This window comes from Equus caballus, chromosome 3 (assembly GCF_041296265.1).
Source record: "Equus caballus isolate H_3958 breed thoroughbred chromosome 3, TB-T2T, whole genome shotgun sequence".
In the NCBI taxonomy this organism is placed as follows: domain Eukaryota; kingdom Metazoa; phylum Chordata; class Mammalia; order Perissodactyla; family Equidae; genus Equus; species Equus caballus.
The window spans coordinates 15,838,072-15,860,821 of record NC_091686.1 but is presented as its reverse complement, the minus strand read 5'-3'; the positions used below and the strand labels follow the sequence as shown (position 1 = coordinate 15,860,821).

General features: G+C 42.6%; 1 protein-coding gene across 4 annotated transcripts in view; it reads left to right on the top strand.

Moving 5' to 3' along the window:
• CDH11 (cadherin 11) overlaps positions 1 to 22,750 on the top strand; it is a 147,011-nt gene that overhangs the window by 76,807 nt on the left and 47,454 nt on the right. The window lies entirely within an intron of this gene.

Genomic DNA, 22,750 nt, shown 5'->3' with positions numbered 1-22,750 from the left:
CCAGTCTTCCTCAGCAAAAAGAGGAGGATTGGCAGCAGATGTTAGCTCAGGGCTAATCTTTCTCAAAAACAAAAGAAAATGTGCAAGTTAATGTTAAGGTCTGTTTACTGGATTCTCAGGGGAAAACAGTCCCTTGCAAAATAACAGTGACAGTGGAAATAACTATCACACTGTCCAGCCATCCATGAGCCTTCACAAGGCTTCCTGACTGTGGGTGTTCCGGCTCAGGCTAGGCTGTGAGATGACCTACGGGAGGCTGGCCCTGAGCACTTTCTGTAATGAGTGGGTCTCAGACAAGGGAGCATTTGAGCTCAGGCTTCAAGCTTAAGGTGGGGGCTGAATTCTTCCATTTGGAAGATTCCTTGTTCATGGATCAGGCATGGAAAAGGGAAGAAGCCTACTATGTGCCAGATGCCTGCGGGATGCTGTCTTCACATCATTTAATTCCCACACTTTGCCCTGTGCAGGGGGCATTTCCTCCCCATTTTTCAAATGAGAAAACAGAGCCTAAGAGAGATGGAATAATTTGCGTGATCATTTACAGCTGGTAAGTGGCAACGAGCAGAGGGAAATTGAATTAATACTTCCAATCCAAAACGGAGCTTCTTAGCTCTAACAGCAGGCCCTGCCTCAGCCTGAGCTATCAGGGTTTCTCTCCATGTCAGGGTACACATCGCAGGCCACTCGGTCAGCCCCTTGAACGTCTCAACTCTCTCATGAATGCACAGAAACCCAAGGCCACAGTATCTTTTTCTTTCGTGTTTTTTCTTTCACCCAAAGTCCTTGCAAGAAACATCTCCTTCTATCCTGCCTTCTTCTTTTCAGCCCTCTGTATTCTGTCTCAAATCCCACTTTTCTGAGTTATTCTGGCAGAGAGTTGAGTGAGGGATGTTCGCAGACAGATTGAGACTTAGCATCCCGGTGCTCCCTCTTGCCTTCAGAGTCAAGCTGTCTTTGTGGACTGGACGCTATCTGTGGCACCGTCTTCACTGATAATATCTCTGGAACTCTTTTGGGGTCTGTGGTTTGAGTCATTTTAGAAATCGCACGAGCACTTTCTTAGGCGAGTATTGGAAGCTCGTCAAAGTTATGCAGAGACAAGATGAGTGCAGAACATGAGTTCGTGCCACTGAACTTGATTGAGGTGAGCAGTGACATGTGGCTCTAATGAGATGGAGCTGTGTTTTCTGTGTGACTCAGAAGCTTCTCCATCAGGACATTTGGATGCATGGGTTCAGGTGTTTGCACGAGATCAATCTCTTTAATTGCAAACCGCAGTCCCTGTGGAGGAGTAACATAGCGGGCCCCTCATGAGCAGGTGCAGTATCAGATCAGGGCTTCTAAGAGTCCTGAGCAGAACGAAGCCAGGCCTTGAATCAAGCACACATTTTGCATTTCTCACGTGGTGCAAGCCATAGTGAAAATCAAGAGGCTCTGGGGGTGGAGGAAAAAAAATCCAGACAGCACAGAATTTGTGTCTCTATGAGAAAGGCTGTGCTTATTGGGCAGTCCACCTTCAAGTTGGATCACTACAAGTGAAATCTCTAAGATCAGATGTTCAGGGGTCACACTAGCTGTGTGACCTTGGGTGAATTACTTAGTCTCTCAGAGCTTCAATTTCTTCATCAATAAAGTAGGGATAACAGTAGTAAAAACCTATAAGGCTGTGTGCAGATTAACCAAAGAAAACACGTAGAAGGCTTGGCAGGGTGTTCAGCATGGACTAAGCACACAATGATTGTGAGCCGCTCCCATCCTAGGCTACTGTTCATCAGCTGTGTCCTTCTGGACCAGCAGCGTCCGACTGAAGGCCGAATTGGGGCTGATTTTGGAGTTGTCCACTGCCAAATGGACACCATGATCCCCCTCCGGGAAATTCTTTCCTTTCTTGGTGTAGAATTTTCAGCCTAAGCTGTGCTCTCAGGTAGCAGACTTCGTCTTCATGAGCACCTCTGAACATTAAGGAGGATGACTTATTCCTTTCTCCTCCATCAATAAAATGAGACGATAATAACCCTTACCTTGGTCGGCTCATGTGTAAAATGAGCTTATGTTTGGGAAAGCCCTTTGTAAATTACCAAGTGCTATAAAGTATGAATTATTATTGCGATTGCTCCACTCCAGACATTTCATAAACAATACAGAAAATTAAGGACGCATACTACTGGTATTCGAAAAGCATTTATGCCTTTTTAAGTATGTTGCTATAAACTATCAGCAGACGGGTTTGATAATACAGTCTTCAATCTGATTTAAATATTAGGAAGCGCCCACTGAGAGCAACTTTCTAGCAGAGACCATGCAGCAGATGCCAGCAGGCAGCGGAGTATAATGGCTAGCTGTGACAGCACTGTGGTTCCACTGGGTTTGAACACCAGCTACCAATGTGCTTCGTGACTTTGCCCCGAGAGAGCAAAGGTCTTATGAACCTCACTTCCCTCGTTTGTAAAATCAAGATGGTAATACCTGCCTTATTGAGTTGTTGTGAAGAGTAAATAAGATAGTGTTCACAAAGCCCTGGACACACTGAAGCGTTAATCAGAGTCAGGGCCCACGCCATCATCTGGGCTCCCAGCAGCATAACTGAGGTTACTGCCATTGCAGCCCAGCAGTCCACCTCCCAGCACCTCGCTCACCCTGCTGACCTTCAGGCCCCCAAGGTCAGTTCCAGCAGGGCCAGGTCTTTGCAGATTCCAATGCCTCCTCTTGATAAATTGTGCGTGAGTGGTGGGGTGGGAGGTGGAATGGAGTGTCAGACCACCTATTAAAGCCAGTGTGAACAGCCCGAATTTCTGGCCATGGTGAATTTCTGATGATGAGAGCTGACCAGACTCCGAGGACCCTACATCACCAGCCAACTCCATTTGGACAGTCCCGATACAGCCACGTCCACCCTGCTTTGGTGACAAACCAGAGAAATGTAAAATTGACCTCAACGCTCTTAAGTTCTAGGGCCCAAGGTTTTAATGCTGGTAATAGTAACAGGTAGTGTTTATCGAGCACTTAGTATACGACACAAACAGTGTGCAGCACGTCACAAGAATTATCTCCTTTCATCTTCACAACAAGCCGAGGAGAAATGTGCTGTATTGTGTGTGCTAGACCCCTCTTTTTCAGATGAGGCCACGTGATGAGGAAGAGCAGAGGTTGGCTTTGAACTCAGTGCTCTTTGCTGCTGCAGTGCCCACCAGCTCATGGGGGCAGAAGTCCTGGGAGAGGGTGACAGGCAGGAACTGACCAATCACGGTGGGCTGTTCTCTAGTCTAGCTCAGTCTGCACTCTGCCCTTCCCCATCTGTGTTAGTGTCCTGGGGCTGCCATAGTAACAAAGGACCACGAACTGGGCAGCTTAAACAATGGGAATTGATTGTCTCACAGTTGCAGGCCAGAAGTCTGAAATCAACACATTGGCAGAGTTGCCTTCTTCTGAGGGCTGCGAGGGAGAACCTGTGCCAAGCCTTTCTCCTTCTCCTGGTAGTCTGAGGCTTTCCTTGGCTTTTAAATAGTGTTTCCCGTGTCCAAATGTCCCTTTATAAAGAGGAAAAGAGTCATATTGGGTTAAAGTCTATTCTAATGGCTTCTTCTTAACTTGATTTTGATCATCTGCAAAGACCCTATTTTCAAATGGGGTCACCTTCACAGATCCTGGGAGTCAGGACCTCAACATCTTTTTGGGAGGCACAGTTCAAGCCATGATACCATCCAAGCTCATTTCTAGGATTACCACTTTAGACATGAATGTGTCCCGTGTAAGTCTTTTTCTCACGTACTTCTTCAACAGCCATTCATTGAATGCTTCCCATGTGCTCAATATCCTGCTACCTACAGGAGATGGATGATGAACAGAACACATGATCCCCCTCATCATGGGGCATGATGGTACACTCTCGGAGAATTTAAATCACTAGACCCCAAAGTACTGCAGCTAAACCTTTTATCAGTAATTTCAAATGGTTCATCTAAGGAACAAGTGAATGTAGCTTCCTCGTTCTGAGTAAATCTAAAGAGAGAACAACTGGAGACAAATATTAATATGTGATTAACATTATTTGCATATGTGGATCTCTGCTTCATCCATTGCTCTGCAAAATAGCGTGTGATTTCTTCAAGTCTGCCTGTGCTTTTTCCTAGTGTCTGGTGGGGTGTCATCACAGGCCTCCTAGACAAGCCCCGCAAGAAGGGTGATTTTAACCAGGCTGTGCCACTTCTTAGATGGAAGAATGATTAGCCTGTGCTCTGTTTAATTAAGCTTCGCTTAATGGGCAAACATTTTCTTTAACGGGCTTGCTGTCACCTCATCAGTTATTTAAGGCAGTTCATTTCACAGGAGGGGAGAAAAAAAGAGAGAGAAAGGAAAAAAATTTCTCTTTTGCTCAAACTCCATTGGTCTGGGGAGACGCGTGGCTGTCTAGAAGACACCTAATTGCCGCTGCGATCATGTGCTTGTTCTCTATTTAGTCCTAGGCTTCTTATTGAAACACTAATCAGGGTTAGGTCTCACCTTTTGATGAATGATTTTGTAAAAACTTGATATTCCTCGGCTTAGCCAGGAATGTCTGCATGCAAGTATAATGCCACTCAGACTGAATGGGAAGATAACTAATGCCCTTAATTTTGCAAAGAGGGCTGTGATTTGGTACATACAGTACAGATCAAGGGAAATCAGAATGAAATTAATTTCCTTCTTTGCGTAGGCACCACCTCTGCTATATCATGAGCCACTTTTCTTTAGCTGTTTTTGCTGGGGATTTAGAGAACGCTTGGCACATCTATTTGGGCTAATTTCCTGTAGCCAGGGTCAAATTGAGGTTATGTCATTTTATCTGATGTCAGAACTTGGGGAACTTAAGTTCTCTGACTCTCATTTCATTTGTCAAGTAGGAATAATTATCCCCAGATCACCCAACTGAGCATCATTCATGCTTCCAGTTCAAGGTCTAACACCACAGGTATGCCACACAAGATTATTTCCCTGTCCTTTTATTCCCTGAGCCCTCCCCCACCCACCAATCCTGGAAGGTGGGACAGAGGTAGTTGTTTTTCTGTATTTTTTCCCCCAGAGCAGTCACACACCCATCCTAAATCTGAGTCTTAGGCACCCTGTTGCTTCCAAATTCTCAGGGCTTACTGCGTCCAGGTGGAAAATAAATAACTAAAGCAGACATTCTTTTGTTTTGACTGAGGGACACCAAAATTATGGACATTTGGCTACCTCTGCATGGTCAAGTGACTTGCTGCCGACTTTCCATCTTTGCATGCTGCCACTCCAGCTATGAATCTAAGCATTTTCTTCACCTGCATTGGCCAAAGAGTAGAAGTCATTATCATCATAATTATTCTTTATTATTTGTGCGTGTGTGGTCTACCACCTGCCTCTGTTTTGGGCCTCACACACATTTCCTCTTTCTTGAGCCATCCCTGTGCTCTCACAGTCCCAAATTCTATCATTACCTGAACACAGAATCTAATTTCGTGTCCTAGATGTTTGGTCCTGCTGTTCCCTCTGCCTGAATTGCTATTCCTACCCTTGAACATCTGGTTCCTTCATATACTTCAAGACGTAATTCGGGTTTATCAAGTAAGTCTTCCCTCATCAACCACATCTTTGTACCCTGGTTTATGTGAGTCTCCTTGGAGCTCTCTCAGTTTCCTGATACATCAAAGCACCTCTCGCACTATATTTACCATTTTCTGGGCTGTCTCCCAGCCTGTCACCACCACCATGAGACTCTTGGTGGCTTGAGGACCATGACAGCATCTTCTTGTTATTGCCTCTGCTTAGCTCAACACCAGGTTCCAAGCTCATGCTCAAGGCATGTTTGGTGAGTGCATTTTCATTACTTTTTTGCGTTTGTGTGTGAACAAGCACCCATGAGTCCTGTGTTCGGAAATAACTTTGGAAGTTGCTCACTAAGCCAGCATGGTGCGTGCTCCTCATGTAAATGATCCTGACTCCAAGACTTGGGTATTAGTTGTTTTCTGAGAACCAGTGTGAACTCAGAGGATGAAAGAGAACATTATTCCTAATTCCTCAATCAATTAGCACTATAGATAATCCTTTCATCCTTAGGCCTTTTACATTGTAGGTCACCTGTCAATATCCAAGAGCCGACTCTTCCTTCTCCAGGGAAATCAAAGATTCTTCCTTGGTTTTCTCTGACCTCTGCTACTTGGATGTTAAAAGTTTCCAAAATTTCAACATTTCCCCTAACATGATCTCTTCTGCCTAATGATCTTGCTTCTGTGGGGAGTAGGCAAAAATATTTAAAGACAAAATGATTCTGGGATTTAGGATAAAAATCTCTTGAAGCTTGAAGACTGGTTTACCTAATCCAGTTCTTTAGTTTTAGAGATGAGTTTCCACTTTGTCAGACAAAGTACAGGACTTCCAGTTAAGTTTGAATTTCAGATAAACAACAAATAATTGTTTTCGTATAAGTTTGCCCCCCAAAATTGTATGGGACATACTTACACTAAAAACAATTGGTATTTATCTGAAATTCAAATTTCACTTGGTGCCTTGTGTTTTTATTTGCTAAATCTAGCACCCTAGTTCCCACAAAAGTTAATAACTTGCCCATTATGATTCAATAGGCTTGATATAAGATGATGATAGCGTTGAAACATTAGGCGAGCTTTCTAAGTTCCAAACCAGTATTCCTTCCTAAATCATAGGATCAGGAGTGGAAGTTTTTCCACTCTAGCACAAAGTGCTTTTTGCAAGTTTGTGATGATGATGCCAGAAATCTGCCCCGTCTTAGCAAAGCAAGAGTTGGTTTAACATGGGACCCAACTCAAGAGAAATGAGCTATATATTAAGACAGTTTATCAAGGGTAATGGCAACATAGTTTTGTCAGTTCAGCACACCACAAGCCTGACTGCAAATGCCAGGTGAGCTCCCACTGAGGCCAGATCTTCTCTTAAAAAATGCTGTAGTTTTTTGTTGTGTAGGACATTGAAAAGGTAACAAAAGGAACTGTTTTGAGGATAACGAAAGCCCCGCACACAATAGAACAAGAGCAAAACTTACTCTGAAGCTACCCATTCAGCCACTATACAAGATGTCTAGATGTCTCCAATATACACTTTTAATTCTCCATGTTCACTAAGGAATTGATCTAAAATTCTCTAACCAGTGAGAAGTGAAAGGATTGTCATTATTCTGCTCTCATCTGAACTTCTCATTCTCATGCTTTCTTGTTCCAAGATGGCTTCATTGGGAAAAAAAAATTCTATCTTTGTATTAAGGTCTTTATTATTCTTTGCAGGAAAAAGAAAATTGTATCTTTTCTCATCTATCTGCTCAAATTTCAATCTCAGCACCAAGTGTGTGACTTGTAATTATCTGAAGGAGACGTTGCTCCTTTTAAGTATGTTTAACAAAATGTCTGCTTGTTTTTTCTTATGACCCCAGGAACATTTTCTCTGGATTTTGGTTTGGATACCGTTGGTGTTTCACTCTGAGTTTTCTCAAAGTGAAACCTCCGTCCCCTCCTCATGTCACGAAACCTATACTCTGGTCGATTTATAGTAGTGTCACTTTTCAGTTAAGATCCAGTCTGAAAAGTCGCTCCCTCTTTTGTGTGTAAATTTAGTTGCCAGGACACACCCTGTATAACACTTAAACCTTTCCTCCTTAGCAGGAAGATCATAATGGTTATCCAAGCAAAGAGGGTTGGGCATCTGTTGAAGAGGATGCCCAAGCTAGTGAAATGCTGATATAACACAAGGATTTAAATGAGGTAGCAGCTGAGGGTTCAGTTCACTCTAGGCAGGGTGAAGCAGGATTCAGCAGCACCTTGCAAAGACTCAGCCATATGGCCTGCTCGGACATCTCAGCTGCCAAGTGGGGAAGGGAAGGGAGGTAAGGCATGGACATTGTGCGTGTCTGTGTGTGTCAGTGGGGGGGTGGAGGGGGTATAGCTAGAACAACTCTAAGGCAGTAGAAACTATCAAGATCCCAGAGTTCTTACTCTGGATGGGTCCAAAGAGTGTCCATCTGGGGAAGGAACACAGTCACCACCAGAGAGGTATAAATACAGGCAGGAGGCAGCAACATTTACTGTCTCCTCTGCCTAGATAGAAGTGGGACCCAAAGAAGTAGGTAAAAATGCCAGAGGCAGGAGCAGACCCCAGGGAGAAAAACCTGGCATGGCCTACTGGGCTTCTCCTGGAAAACAAGGCATGCACCTGTGATGTGCAGAGAACGGCTTCAGACAAGGATGAGGAGGGGGCTCCAGTACCATCCTTCCATTTCTACCTTTCAAAATTCTACCCATTTCCTTCAAGACCTAGGTCCTATCTCCTTTCTTTGTGAAGTGGCTATGCCATCCTGAGTATGTCTTGACCTCTCTTAATGTTTAAGCCTCTGCTTGATATAGCCCAGTCCGTAAGGTGGCGTACCCGAGCACCTGCTATGTGGCAGGCACTGTGCTGGGTGCTTTTCACACATCCTTTATAGCCTTTCCTTCCAGCATCTTCAGGAGTTTGGGTTATTGCCTCTGTTGTCCAGATAAGGAAACAAGAGCCTCGGGCACTTCACCGTCAGAGCGTTCAGTTGAGTTCATATGGCTAGTGAGCGCTGCAAATGGGATTTGAAGCCATAGAAAGCCCATTTGGAAGCTCTTGCCTTTCTACCTTTGATGCTGAACTTCTCTGTAATTCTTCTCTAAAGGTCTCAGTTTTTGTCTCTAGAGATGCTCAGAACTTGGCTAGATCTTATTCCACATAGCAACCACTTAAGAAATGTTTGTGGAGATGAGGATTTCTGCAATAATTCAATACTGTGAATTTAGTGAAACATTTTTTGCCATCAAGAAACTCATAAATTACTGGAATTTATAGAAAGTGAGTATTTCACCCAAGGGTCTTACATTCTTCAATCCAGACATCACCAATTCCTTCAACATTTCCTTGGAGGAATTGCCCCGACCCTTCCCCGATGTTCTCCAGCCTACTTGACTCTTCCAAATAGTCCTTGAATGAATGAATCATGATTTTCAAACTTCTCTCCCTCATAACATTTTCTGCATTAGAACAAAATTTTGCTCTACATCCTTCACTGCCTCAGCCTCTAAAGAAGGTGCTAATGAGTAATAAAATGCAAGTGGTGCACAGAACTGTAGGAAGGCAGCCAGGCAATAAATATCTTCTAACAAAAGGAAGCAGCCCAATGTGAGATACCTCTGTGAGATCTTATAAGCTAATCATTGTCAAAAAGATTAGGTATGTCGCTCATGGAAGGAGGAATTATGTGCAGGTAGAGGCAAGTCCCAAGCATCAATGTTTCATCTGAGGGCATTAATGTGAGGCCCAGAATTATTCTCTGACAGGAAGAGCAGCTGGTCCCCAACCGCTGCTCACGCCACTGGCCACTTCAATACCCATGCTGCAAAGGAGATTCACTCCTATTTTCAACAGCAGATGAAAATAAGTTTGCCAAGATGACCTATTGGAACTCATATGGTCAGGAGAGCCCACGCCATCTCCTGTGACAGGTACCTGGCTTTGTCCACACTCCCCACGATTGCTCCATTCTTATCCCACATCAAGGATAATTGAAAGGTTCATGGTCTCTGCAGAGGGACTTCTGGTCTGTAGCTCTATTTTCTTTTTATTTATTTATTTGTTAATTGCAGTAACATTGGATTATAACATTATATAGCTTTCGGATGTACATCATAATATATTCCGAATTCTGTGTAGATTACATCATGTTCACCACCCAAAAATTAATTATAGTCCATCTTCTCACATGTGAGCCTAATCACCCCTTTTTCCCTCCCCTCTCCTCCCTTGCCCTATGGTAACCACCAATCCATTCTCTATCGCTATGTGTTTGATTGTCGTTGTTTTTATCTTCTACTTATGAGTGGTATCATACAGTATTTGACTTTCTCCCTCTGACTTATTTCACTCAGCATAATACCTCAAGGTCCATCCATGTTGTCACAAATGGCCGGATTTCATCATTTCTTATGGCTGAGTACTATTCCATAGTGTGTAAATACCACATCTTTATCCATTTGTCCCTTGACGGACACCTAGGTTGCTTCCAAGTCTTGGCTATTGTGTATCAGATAAGGGGTTAATATACAAAATATGCAAAGAGCTCATACAGCTCAACCACAAAAAAACTAACAACCCGATTAAAAAAATGGGCAAAAGATCTGAACAGAGACTTCTCCAAAGATGACATACGGATGGCCAACAGGCCTATGAAAACATGCTCAACATCATTAGCTATCAGGGAAATGCAAATCAGAACTACAATGAGGTATCACCTCACTCCGGTCAGAATGGCTATAATTAACAAGACAGGAAACAACAAGTGTTGGAGAGGATGTGGAGAGATGGGAACACTTGTACACTGCTGGTGGGAGTGCAAACTGGTGCAGCCACTATGGAAAGCAGTATGGAGTTTCCTCAGAAAATTAAGAATAGACCTGCTGTATGATCCAGCTATTCCACTGCTGGGTATTTATCCAAAGAACTTGATAACGCAAAGGCATAAAGATACCTGCACCCCTACGTTCATTGGTCTGTACCTCTATTGAGTCTGGGGCCCTGATCTATTTTCATGGCTTTCCTTGTTGGAATCAGCCATCCCCCTTCTCCTCACCCTACACCCTATCCCCTAGCCAAGTAGCTACATCAGAGGTCAGCTAACAAGTCACGACTACAGAATCCTTTTGGGTCTGGGGACAAACCAAAAGGATGCCCATGTACGTGAAAGGGACCCATTTGCAGCATCCGGCAGATTTTATATCCCTATCAGAGAAAGGAGCGAAATCTCATCTCCTTTCTGTAATAATAGTAATGGGTCATTTACATTTATCTACAACCCACACTACTCAAGGTTAAAAGCCAAAACTTTTAAAATTACCCAGAGGAACGTAAGTCGCCACTGCTGTCAGCATTTCATCATCCTTCTCCTCACCTGGGCAGTCTGCATTATGCTTTTACAAAGAGGTTCCCAATCCATTATCTCATTCAACCCTCGAATTAACTTGGGAGCCGGAGAGGTCAGGCATCATTCGTCCTTTTTTTTCGTAAGAGAAAATGGATTCAGAGAGGTGAAATGAGTTGTCAGCTGTCAGTGGGCCCACAGTTTCCTGAGGCGGGACCTCCTCCCTAAACCGGGAGATTATGGGCACTGAAGCAGGAATTTACTAACCTGCCGCTGGACTGAGACAGCAAGTCTGTTAGGTATCAAGATCTCAGCAGTGGTTTCTTTTTTCCTCTTTATTTTTTTTTTAACGCAGCTGAAGTGCTTTTCAAAGAAGCATTTTGCTGAATCTAGCTGTACGTGCTGTTTGCTGTGGGATGTGGGGCCTGTCAGTTTAACCATCCCCACCTATTGTAGCCACTTAGCCCTTGAATTTTAGGGCGTTCTGCGATCACACCTGGAGAGCCCCCCATCTTATCCGGCCCTTCATTTCACTGATGGGAAAACTGAGGTTTAGATGATGAGACATTGCACAATGAGTTCGTGGCAGGCCTTTGAATTCCTAGAGCAGGTTCTTTGTCCACCTTCATTGAACAGACATTTATGCTCCAGATGAGGATGTTTTAGTGCCTGGGACCAACACTGACTAATACAACTTTTTCTCCATGATTGAAATGACCACTGAGCACTTGAAATGGGACTAGCACATTGAGGAAGTAAATTTTCCACTTTATTTAATTTTCAATGGTTTAAATTTAAAAAGTTACATGTGTCTAGGTTGCTACCACATTGGATAGTGTAACTCTAGACCTGTGGTTCTCAATCTTGAATGTACACTGGCCCACTGGGAACTTCAAAAATATGGATTCCTGGTTTTCATTGATTTTACTTGGTTTGGAGTAAAGCCTGAGCCAGGGGATTTTTAAGGCTCCCCAGTTAATTCTAAGGTGCAGCCAAGTTCTAGAGACATTGGTCTATATTTTAATCTCCGTGAGGACCAGAGGCCATGTCAGCTGTGTATATCATGGTACCAGTGGCAAGGAATTCAGTGAGGAGTCAGCTCTCTTCCCAAATCTTAGGGAACTTCATATATCATGGGGAAGAGGAAGACACAAGCAGGGGCAAAGACTTTTAAAATGCCCTGCTTAAATTGTTTAAAAGAACAATGTGATCCAGAGGAGTGGAAATGGTCACTTCTACCTGGGAGAGGGAGAGGCAGGTGGGGTCTCTGTAGGGTAACTGTTCTGATAATGAATTATAAATAAGGAATATTTTTTTCCAGAAATCCATTTGTAGCAAGAGATGTTTCTGCCAAGCAAGTCAAAACTCACTCACGTCTGTAATTCACAATAGGATTAACCTCGGATTATGAAAAATCTAATTAAGTGAACCATATTATCTGAGACCCACAAAAGACACTTCACGTTGCCTTTGAAAGTCCTGCGTGTCTGAGAGTGTTCGGCATGTGCTTCAGAAAATGCTGTGCACACATACAAGGCACTTGGCTAGTTTACTGTATCCCATTACTTTTCCTTTATGCTTAACGTTTTTTAAAAATCCCACTACTTTTGATATATGACGTTAATACATTTGAAAAGAAAGAATTGGGCTTCAAAGATTGGGTTATTTGAAACCACGATGAGATCATTATGAGGCTATTGTTGGTCTCTGCTTTCTAAAAATAAGGGGGAAAATCCTCTGTGGTATATGCAGATGTACAGAAAAAGCCATTTAAAAATGTGGCAGAGTTTAGTCTACTCTTAGCATGATAGCCTGGTTTCGGGGGAGGGACATTAGAAAGAGACCTCCATAACAGCCCACCCACACTCTGATAAAAATCAACCTTCCGATAATTGGAAGCAGCTTGACTTTCTGCGTTCCACACTCCTGTTCAGCGTCTGATTAAGCTGGACGGATGTGTGTGGACAGCAGTGGATTGGGGTCACACGGGCTGGACTTCTCAGAATTCTAAAGGCTCTTGGCAATGGTGATTTGAGACACTCTCCCTACTCGATGTAGTAATTATTTCAAAAAACCACATCAAGCCCTTGTCAGTTACTAAGCCCACCTTGGGATAATTCCTCCTTTTATTGTTTATACTTTAAAAAAAAAAAAAACAGACTCTGTAGAAAATGGTTCTCCGCAGGATGTCAGATTCCAGCGAGAATATGCAGATCAGTTTTCCTCTTTCAGTTCTCCACTGACCATCTTTAAAGGGAGCTCCTGGACTCTTATGGATGTCCTTTCCCATCTAGAACCTGGCTGGCTGTTTCCATAGAAATAGTTTGAAAGGGAGGACTGCTTTCAAGCCGGGGGCCTGGGGGAGAGGGCAGGGGAGATGAGATGCCACAGAAATTGTCTCTCTTTGTTGATGCTTTTCCCTCCCTCTTCGTTTTTCCTCTATAGAGTGAGGAGTTTAGATTTTGTTCACTTTGTCTTTTGCTTTGCATGTTTCTTATCTCTGTATTTGTTTTCCCATTTGTCTACTGAAGAAGGACTGACAGTGGAAGGTCTAAGCTATGGTTTCATCCAGTTCTGAGATTCTAGTATTGAATAATGCAACAAAATATCCCAACCTGAAACAGAAGTGGTAACACTGATAATACCTGCTCTTGGAAGAACTTGGGAACCAAAGTCTTCTCAGAATGTTCCACTTGAGCATCAGTTCATTGGCTTCACAAGTTTAACATGTTTAAAATCACACTCATGCTCTCTATCCCCAAACGAGGCCCTTCTCCGGTTGGGGCCAGGGGCAGCTCCACAGTCTTCTCACTCTCCTCGGACTGCACCCTCATCCTCTATCCTTCTCAGTCTGTCCAGTTGCCAAGGCCCTCCGCATCTGCATGATTTCTAGAACGGCCCCTTTTCCTCCACCTGAGTCTTGCTTTTCTAGTTTAGAGCCGTATTACCTCTCACCTGAACTGTTGGAATGACTCCAGAAAGTCTTCCTTGACTACACACCCTCCTCTCTCAAGATACTCTAGAATCCTCTACTTTTGTACTGTCCTAGATGGTAGCCACTAGCCACACTTGTCTATTGAGCTCTTGAAATGTGGCCAAGTCCAAACCAAGATGTGTCATCAGCTTAAGATGTCCAGGTTTTGAAGACTTCAGACCAAAAGAAAAAGCAAAATATTTCAATCATTCATATATTGATTACATATTGATATTATACAATTTGGGGCATACTGGTTTAAATAAACTATATTGTTAAAAATAATGTCCCCCATGTTTTTAAACTTTTTAAAGCTCTAGAAAATTTGAAGTTATACATGTGACTCATTATGTTTCTATTGGACAACACTGGCCTACTTTATCTCATCTTCCTCATATATTTGTATCCCTGCATTTAGTAATCCCTGTTGTAAGTATTATTTTGTTCATCTCCTCTCATGGACAGTCTCCTGGAGCCCTTTGTAAGGCTTGCACCTTATTGCATGTTGTATGTACGTTGTATGTTATATCAGTGTATCCAGGACTTATAGTACGTATTTATGTGTTCTTGTTGAAGAAACAAAACTCCTAATTTATCCTCTTGATCACCTTACTGTGTGCCAGGCCATGTCAAGTACTACACAAAGTTCTCTCCATGCATATCTTATTTCATTTTAGCACTCCCTCTTTAAGGCCGGTCCGAGTGTTTTTCACATTTTCAACATGGCGGTGTAGAGGCTCACAGAGGTTGAATCTTATGCCTAGTGAGTAGTAACTCTTGATCTCTAACCCTCTAACCCTGGTTGACTCCTGAGTCCATGCCTTCAGCCATTTTGTCAGAACTGCTATTTTTCATGTCAGTTTCCCCTGCATACCTCCGACTGCTTTGACTCCATCAATCTCCTGACCAGAGTCCTTAATGGATTCCCATTGTGCATCAGGTGAAGTTCTGATTCCTAATGCTGAGATTCAAGGCCTGTCACATTAGCAGGGCTCTGCATTGCCTACTCCCAGAGGACACCATTCCCATTATATCTGATATAAGTGGGGCCTCCTGGAGTTGGGTCCCCAGTCCTGCCAACTGGGACTCGAACCTTCTAAATGAGATGAAACCTTCATCCAGGGAAGGTTGCTCTGTCTCAGCACAGCACAGCCTCCCTGTAGACATGGAAGATCCCTACTAGACTATTGCCATCCTCTTATTTTATAGAAGGAGAAACTCAGTTCTAGAGGAGGAAGTCTTTTTTGAAAGGTTACACAACTGTTCTGTGACAGAACCTTTGCTAGGACACAAGCATCTTCACTTTTGTTGTGGAGACCTCCCTGTTGCCTCAGTGTTCCTTGGAAATTCAGAAGAGAGGAAGGCATTTTCTGTCTGAATAAATAACCTCCACAGCTACGGTACTTCACACTTGCCAAAGAAGAAGCACCTCACTTTTTCCTCTTGATTATTATAGTTTACTAGGTTTGCTGTTGGATGATAAAAGAAGGCACTCAAGTTAACTCATGTACGGGAGGTTTACTGTCATCCGATGCATAGGGCATTGCAAGTGACATAGAAGTTGAGGAACAGAAGATCAGCAGGACTGGGTCCCACAGAGACAGCAGCTGGAGTGCAGGGCAGTCCTTGACCAGTAAGGTGTTCAGAGAACAGGGCAGTGCTCAGGGACAGAAGCCATATTTCTTTCTGTTTGATTTCATTTCTAACTGGCTTGCTCATAAACTGACTTCACTGAAACGTTGGCCATAGGATGTAACTTTGTGGTACTCCATCCCCCAGGTGCCTCATAACCTTTCTGTTTCTGCTCCCTCACTAACTGGCAAATGGTTCCTGTTTACTTTCATTCAAATTCACAAGTGAAAGTGATTCACCCAGCTTATCAGTTTGAACCAGGTTACACAGGTTGAACAATCATCGGTCAGTTTGTGGTTTGGTTATCATTGGACTAGATATGATTCAATCAGCCATGGCTCAGGGTGAGAGGGGAAGCTCCAGATGTTAGAGATTGTGAATATAGGTGTTTACTTGAAAGAGGCTAGAGTAGGCAAGTACGGGGAGCAGGAGTGATATGTTACAAATTTATCTGCAGACGTGTGGTCACTGATTCTTCTGTGCTCTTGCACACAGTCCTGTTTGCAGTGATCACCTCATACCATCATTCATCTGCTAAGACAACTGTGTCACCACTGTTTGAGTACAGTCTGCAGATCAGAGATGCATTGCAGCGTGTGTGTCCCCAGGGTCCAATCCAGGCCAGGCTCTGTGAAAAGTTATTGCTCAATGAAGGAGCGGCAAATAAAGAAAGCTTTATAGATATTTACTGCTCTGAGACGAAGGGAGATTTACAAATAGGGCTTTGATGCCACAAATGACGTTACGTTATGTTGAGCATCTGTCACTGCGATTTTTGCCCTAATCTTCCCTCAGGTATTTTAGCTCATGCAAAAGAAAAATTGAAAATAAAATCTCTCTCTTTCCACACATTAATAGAGAGTGTTTATTCCTAGTCTGAGATGACACTGCTGACAACGTTATTTCCTGTATGTGTTGATATACTTTATTCATCTTAATGATTAACATTTAAAAATATTACAGTGAGAAAAAACTAGCTTAAGATTGAGTATAGCACAAAGAATTTGTTCACTGCACACATTGCATTTGATCATCTTACCATTTGAAGACGATTTAATTATTTGAAGAGATAAAGAATCACTGAATGATTCTACATGTTTTGGGCCTGGGGATTTGTGGATTCCTATACTTTGTGGCTGTGAGAGCCTAAGAATATCAAGAGTGATCATACATACTTAAAAATAAATGAAATCCACCTCTCAGAAAGATGATTTTCAACATCAAATCCTATTCTGGGGTTGAGATGGTCCTTGAGATGGATCTTGCAGTCTCCTTCTCTTGAAGATGAGGAATGTGGAGTCCCAGAGTTTGGGAGCCAGGTCAAGCAAAAGCATGGCTTTTGCAGCCACATAACCTTGAATTTGAATTGCAGCCTTGCCAGTGATTCAGGGTGTACCCTTGGGTGATTTATTTAAGTACCCTGAGCCTCAGTTTCCTTGTACATAAAATCTGAGTGATACTTACATACAGTTGTGGTGATATATACCAAACGCTGAGTGTACTACCCAGCACTAGAAAAACCACGCACCTGATCAAGGATGATCCCTACTATCATTGCCTGATTTTCTGTAGCTTGTAAGTGATGGAACCAGGATTTGGACCCAGGTCTGCCTGACACCAGGAAGTGAGTGATCCTTTCACTTCTAAAGCTAACATTCCTGTGGTTCTCTATTTCTCTAAAAGCAGAGACTCAGACTTACATTGGAGCAGATTTAAAATTTTCACTTGTCCCTAGAGAATATCACTGTCATGGATAAGGAGCCCTGTTTCCTTTACACTTTAACATTTGAATTTGGCATTAGAAAGTGGAGCAACATATGCAATGAGTATTTTGCCATCTCTGCCGTGTATTTTGCACCTGAGAAGAAGTGATTATTACCCCAAGCTTATGCTTTGCTCCAAGTATAGAAATCAGAGAAGAAGCAATGTGATTTGATAGTTATTGTAACTATCCTTTCCTTTCCTCATTCTTGGTGATTTCCTCAGACATGGCATAATTCCTGTTATTTGATTTGAAACTGGAGACCAGCTTAGAGCCCTAGTGATGAGATCTGAACGGGGAATAAAATATGCTTGAATTAATTTGCATAATGGAATCCGATTGGTTACAAAGCTGTGTTTGTTGGAGTGGAGAGCAGGGCCCCTGAGGTCCCCGACAAGGGGATATTGCAGAATGTGTGTGTGCAGAATGGAGTTTTGAGTTCTGGCATGAGCCTCGGTAATATTCTTAACGTAATGATAACCTGTCTTTAACTGTAAATTAGCTCCTTGGAAATGAAAAGAACAGGTCAGCCTGTCTGATCCTTCCAGCTCTGTGGGGAGGAGAATGCTGAAAAACCAAAGCCACTTGCTTTCTGTGAAGCACTTTCGTCTTCCTTTCTCTACCCAATAACAATTTCCAGCAGGAGTCCAAATATACTTAAACACCCATATATGTCATTTTCTTTTACGGAGACAAAAGCAGGCACAGCGAGAGAGTTTTATGCTCAAGGCACAGTAGCTTATGACGGGCTATCTGCTCTCGAGATAGAGAGGCGAGCCTTCCACTTAGAGCTGGTGGTTTTGCAAATCCATTTTCCTGTCATGTTATTACTCCTGTGACTTTCAACAACATTTATTTTTCCTTCCAAGCAATATGCCCCCATCATAAAATAAAATTTTCCTATATGTTTTAGTGGAACCCCAATGCTTAGACCTCCTGGTATATTGCTGGAAAGTGCTTCCATGGAAGAATTGTTCAAGAACTGCCTTGGGGTCTTTATTAAAACCAGTTAGAAAGTTGATATATTTCCTTAATTATTACCAACGTCAAGGTCTTCTTAGGAGGGCGGTCTATTAATTTTCATGTGTGATTCGTGCAAACTCTCTGCCACTGAATACATCGAGCAGATCTCTAGATTTTAGAAGCATTAAAAAAAAAAAAACTCCCTGAAGACATCTTTTTTAACCTATACCTTTAGAAATTCTGAAATGGAGTTTATAAATAAGAGGCAAAGGGGCCAGCCTCATGGTTAAGTTCACGCACTCGCCTTCGGCAGCCCTGGGTTCACAGTTTGGATCCTGGGCGCAGACCTACACACCATTCATCAAGCCATGCCGCAGCAGCATCCTACATGCAAAACAGGAAGATTGGCACAGATTTTAGTTCAGCAACAATCTTCCTCAAGCAAAAGGAATAAGATTGGCAACAGACGTTAGCTCAGGGCCAACCTCCCTCACCAAAAACAAAATAATAATAAATAAAAAATATATATATATACATATATGTAAAAATAAAAGACAAAGATAAACTTTTGTGTAATGTGCTGTTTAAGGACCTGGTTGGACTGTGTTCTTGCTGGACTGATGTAATTACCTCTTGTTCGTCTTCACTTTGGCCATTACTACAAAATGCTTTGTCTTCCTCTTTCTGGTTTGGTTTTAATGGTTTAGTCAGTATTACTCCCCCGCACACAGTGCCACCAAAACTTAAATTATTATCACCATAAAACTATTGTGTGTGTCTTGGGACATGTGTCTATGTTCGATCAGCAGTCTTCACTTAGAGAGGCAGTGTCGCATCAGATTGTAGCGAATACAAATGCAGATCTTGGAACCAAACATCCAGGGTTCATACCGCAGCTCCTCCACTTGCTGGCTCTGTAACCACGGGCAAGTCACTTAATCTTCCTGTGCCAAAAACTGCTTACCTGTAAAATGGAAACAACAATACTCCTACTTTGTGGAGTTATTATGAAGATTTATTGACTCAACTCAGTGAAAGCTCTCAAGAGAGAGTTAGGCAGATAAAAACCCTGGGACAAATGTTAGCTATTATTAATATTTTCATCATAGTCATATTATTAATATAAACCAGGTTCTAATAGTGGTTTACTTTAGGTGGCTTCTAGGTAACAGTTCTTATCACGGTATCCATATCATTTCCTTATGAACTTCAAACACATGCACATGACAAGAGTTGGTATTGTTCACTGGTTAAGAATATAGACTCTAGGCCCTGGCCTCATGGCTCTTTCCTCAAGCAAAAACAGGGGACGATTGGCAACAGATGTTAGCTCAGGGTGAATCTTCTCACCAAAAAAAATTTAAAAAAAAAAAGGAATACAGACTTGGAGAACCAGATGTCATGGGTTCAAATTCCAGCTCCGCTACTTATCAAAAGCATAACCTTGGACAAGTTGCTTAATTTATCTGGGCCTCAGTTTCCTCATCGTTTAAAATAAGAATATTCACAGTACCTATTCATATGTTTGTTATAGGAATTAATAGAGGGGTTACTATTTGTAAAGTTTTAGAAGAATGGCTGGAAAAAGGTTTTGCTAAGTAGATTTTCATTCTGAAATTGAATAAATAAAAAACAGTCTTAAAATTCATCTTATGCATACCTGAGATTAATCATCAAAATAACTATATATATTACCTAGTAATATAAGCACTTACAAATAATGGGTCCAATGAATTACTTTTAAAAGCAATTTGGTTTTTCTCTTCTTTCCAACAGAAGAAAATAATTTCATCTTTTCAACCAAGGGTTTATTGTTTATTGGTCATGTGGATATTCTTAAATTCATTAGTATCAAGCTAGAATTTTTTTATAAAGGAAAAAAGTTGTCATCTAGTTTCAACACTTCTAGTGTCAAAAATAATTGTGCTTTACAGCAAAATGGCAGCCAGAAGAAAGAGGTGTAGAAATATCAACTTTAATTAAACCCTTTCTTTCAAATACACTTCACAGTTTATATGCAAGAATAATTTATCACCGTGTGAATGAACACTTAATACTTGGCATGGTGTAAAATGGGCAGAGATCTTGTTGTACCATATGCTCTTTCCTTGTTATTTCTTCTTCTTGAGATTCTGTGGTGGCAATGTCAAGTTTGAATGTGAAGTATGTGGTTCAAATCTTACATTCAACTCTTATTGATGGCCTGCTTCACCTTTGAAGAGCTCAGGCCCTGAACATGTAATTGTGAATAAGATATAATCCCACCCATTAAGAGGCATCCAGTCTAGTCAGGAGATGGCATATGAATCAGAAGAAATGCCCCACCATCTCTCACCAGAACTCCAACCATGAATATGAGGCTGGGAGCTGCTTGTAGAAAGTGTCACCCAGTGGCTTCACATTACAGAGAATGAGGCAGAGCCACCAAGAGGGAAACTGGTGAGCTGCCACGATAAGCTAATAGCAGATTATTGACCCTATCCTCAGCTTCCTGACTTAAGCCTGGGGATCTTCTTGTTGCTTCACGTTGCCTCATTTTAGGATCTAACCCCTCCTGGGTTCCTCCCTGTGCTCCTTCCGCACTGTTAGTTTGGCTTGCAAGAAACAGCATTTGTTGTATTATTAATATGCCCGAGTCTGAGGGTGAAGCTGTTAAATGATGACACTGCCTTTTTAATCTTCCTCTTTCTTCCACGTAGCCCTTTACATATCCCAAAGTGTCTGTATACAACGAGTATTAAACCCCCATGCCTTGAAAAGAGACTAACAGAATACATCATGGAGTGGTATTGGGGCAATGATAGACACCTGAAATTAACTGTACATCTGTGGCCGCCCCAGATGCCATTGTTCCATATTGCAAAGGAAGCAGAAAGGCTTGGGTTGGTAAAGTCAAAGACCATCAGAAAGGAAGGGGTTCTCTACCAACAAATTAGAATTCCACCAATTCCCTTATTTTCTAGACTACTGAGGCCAGATGGCTATGGTATCCCCAGGTCACTCTTGTTCCTCAATTCCTTTTTTAGAGAAAGCACTTCACCACTCTCTCCTGGGAATCTCCATCTGTAAGGCAAGAGCACCTCCCTCTGCTGAGTGAGATTCCACAGGCTTGGATTGTGGCATTCTGGGAAGGGAGGGAGTGAGCCAGTGTGCCCGGTGCCCACTCTGGGTCCAGCCTGATACATGCAGCAGTTCTTGTCATCCCCTTTGTTCAGATGATACCCTGGAGGTTCAGAGGGCCTGAGTGGCATGCCAAGGTCATCCATATTGTAAGATATAGAAGTGGTATTCCAATCCAGGTCTATCTGATCTCCAAATCTAGGTACATTCCACTATGCAAAGATCCATACTTTCTCCTTCATGTTCCCTTTTCCCCCCCACCACTTTATCCAAAGTAGATTGCTAAGAATTTGATGATGCTTTTTATTCCTGCAACTCTCAGGACACTCACCAATTTCATTTATACCCACCAGTGCTGAACTGTCATCCTCAATATCAGTGTGTTATCCTCCATGCCCAACAAGTTTCTGCAATTCCCTCCTATTGGTGATGGATATAGTAATGAGGCTTGTCTGGTTCTGGGAGCTGGAGCTCCAACTGGAGTCTGGGTGGCACTCCAGGGGGTGAGGATGATTGTCCAGAAGAAAGTGTGAGGTGCTAAGAGAGGGAAGCAAGCAACAGAAGTTCTTTGGGGACAATTAAGTTTCTAGCACCAGAATTACTAAGTCCAGTGAATAAGTCCAAGAAGCTAAGACAGGAGTTAAGGACTAGAGAGAAGAGCCAGAGCACTGGAGAGAGGACTAGAGTGACTATAGGTCAGAAACGTGTAAGGTGTATGGAAAGGTGGTAGCTGCTCATCCTTACTATTGATGAGTAGCTGAGTCATGGCTGGACACACGGAAAAACAAGACTTTTGGACAAGTTGATAGCACATGGTGTTTTATTTCACTTCTCCTGGCTGGACAGAGTTTGTAAAATATCCTTTGTAAGACTTACAGATTAAGGTAGGATCTTTGGCTTCTTGTGTAGACCTTTGACCAAGCAAGAGCACATCTTGCTCATGTTGAATTGAATTGAATTGAATTGAATTGAATTGAGACTATAGCCTTCATTGGTCCACCAATGAGAACTTGACCCATTATTTCACTTAAAAATGTTTTTGTGACCACCAGTGGTTTCTCAGGATTTTCCGAGACCTCCCTTCTCTAGCAGGATCCATTGCTGCCATCCTCCTTCTGTATACCCTCCAGTGATGCTGGATGTCTTGAGACATGCTGTGCTTGTGACCAGCTCTGGGCTTGTGGCATGCTGATCTTTCTGCATGGACATCTCATCTACTCCCTTCTTCTCACAGTGATGCTCACTTCAGGGTTGAGCCTAGCCATCCTGTCCTCTTGGAAGTTTCCTTTAACTGCCCCCACGCTGCCATCTGCATCCTCAATCCCCATCAATTAGATGTTCTTCTCCTGGATTCCCATAATGCCCTAATTACAAAAACATACCCAAGCAC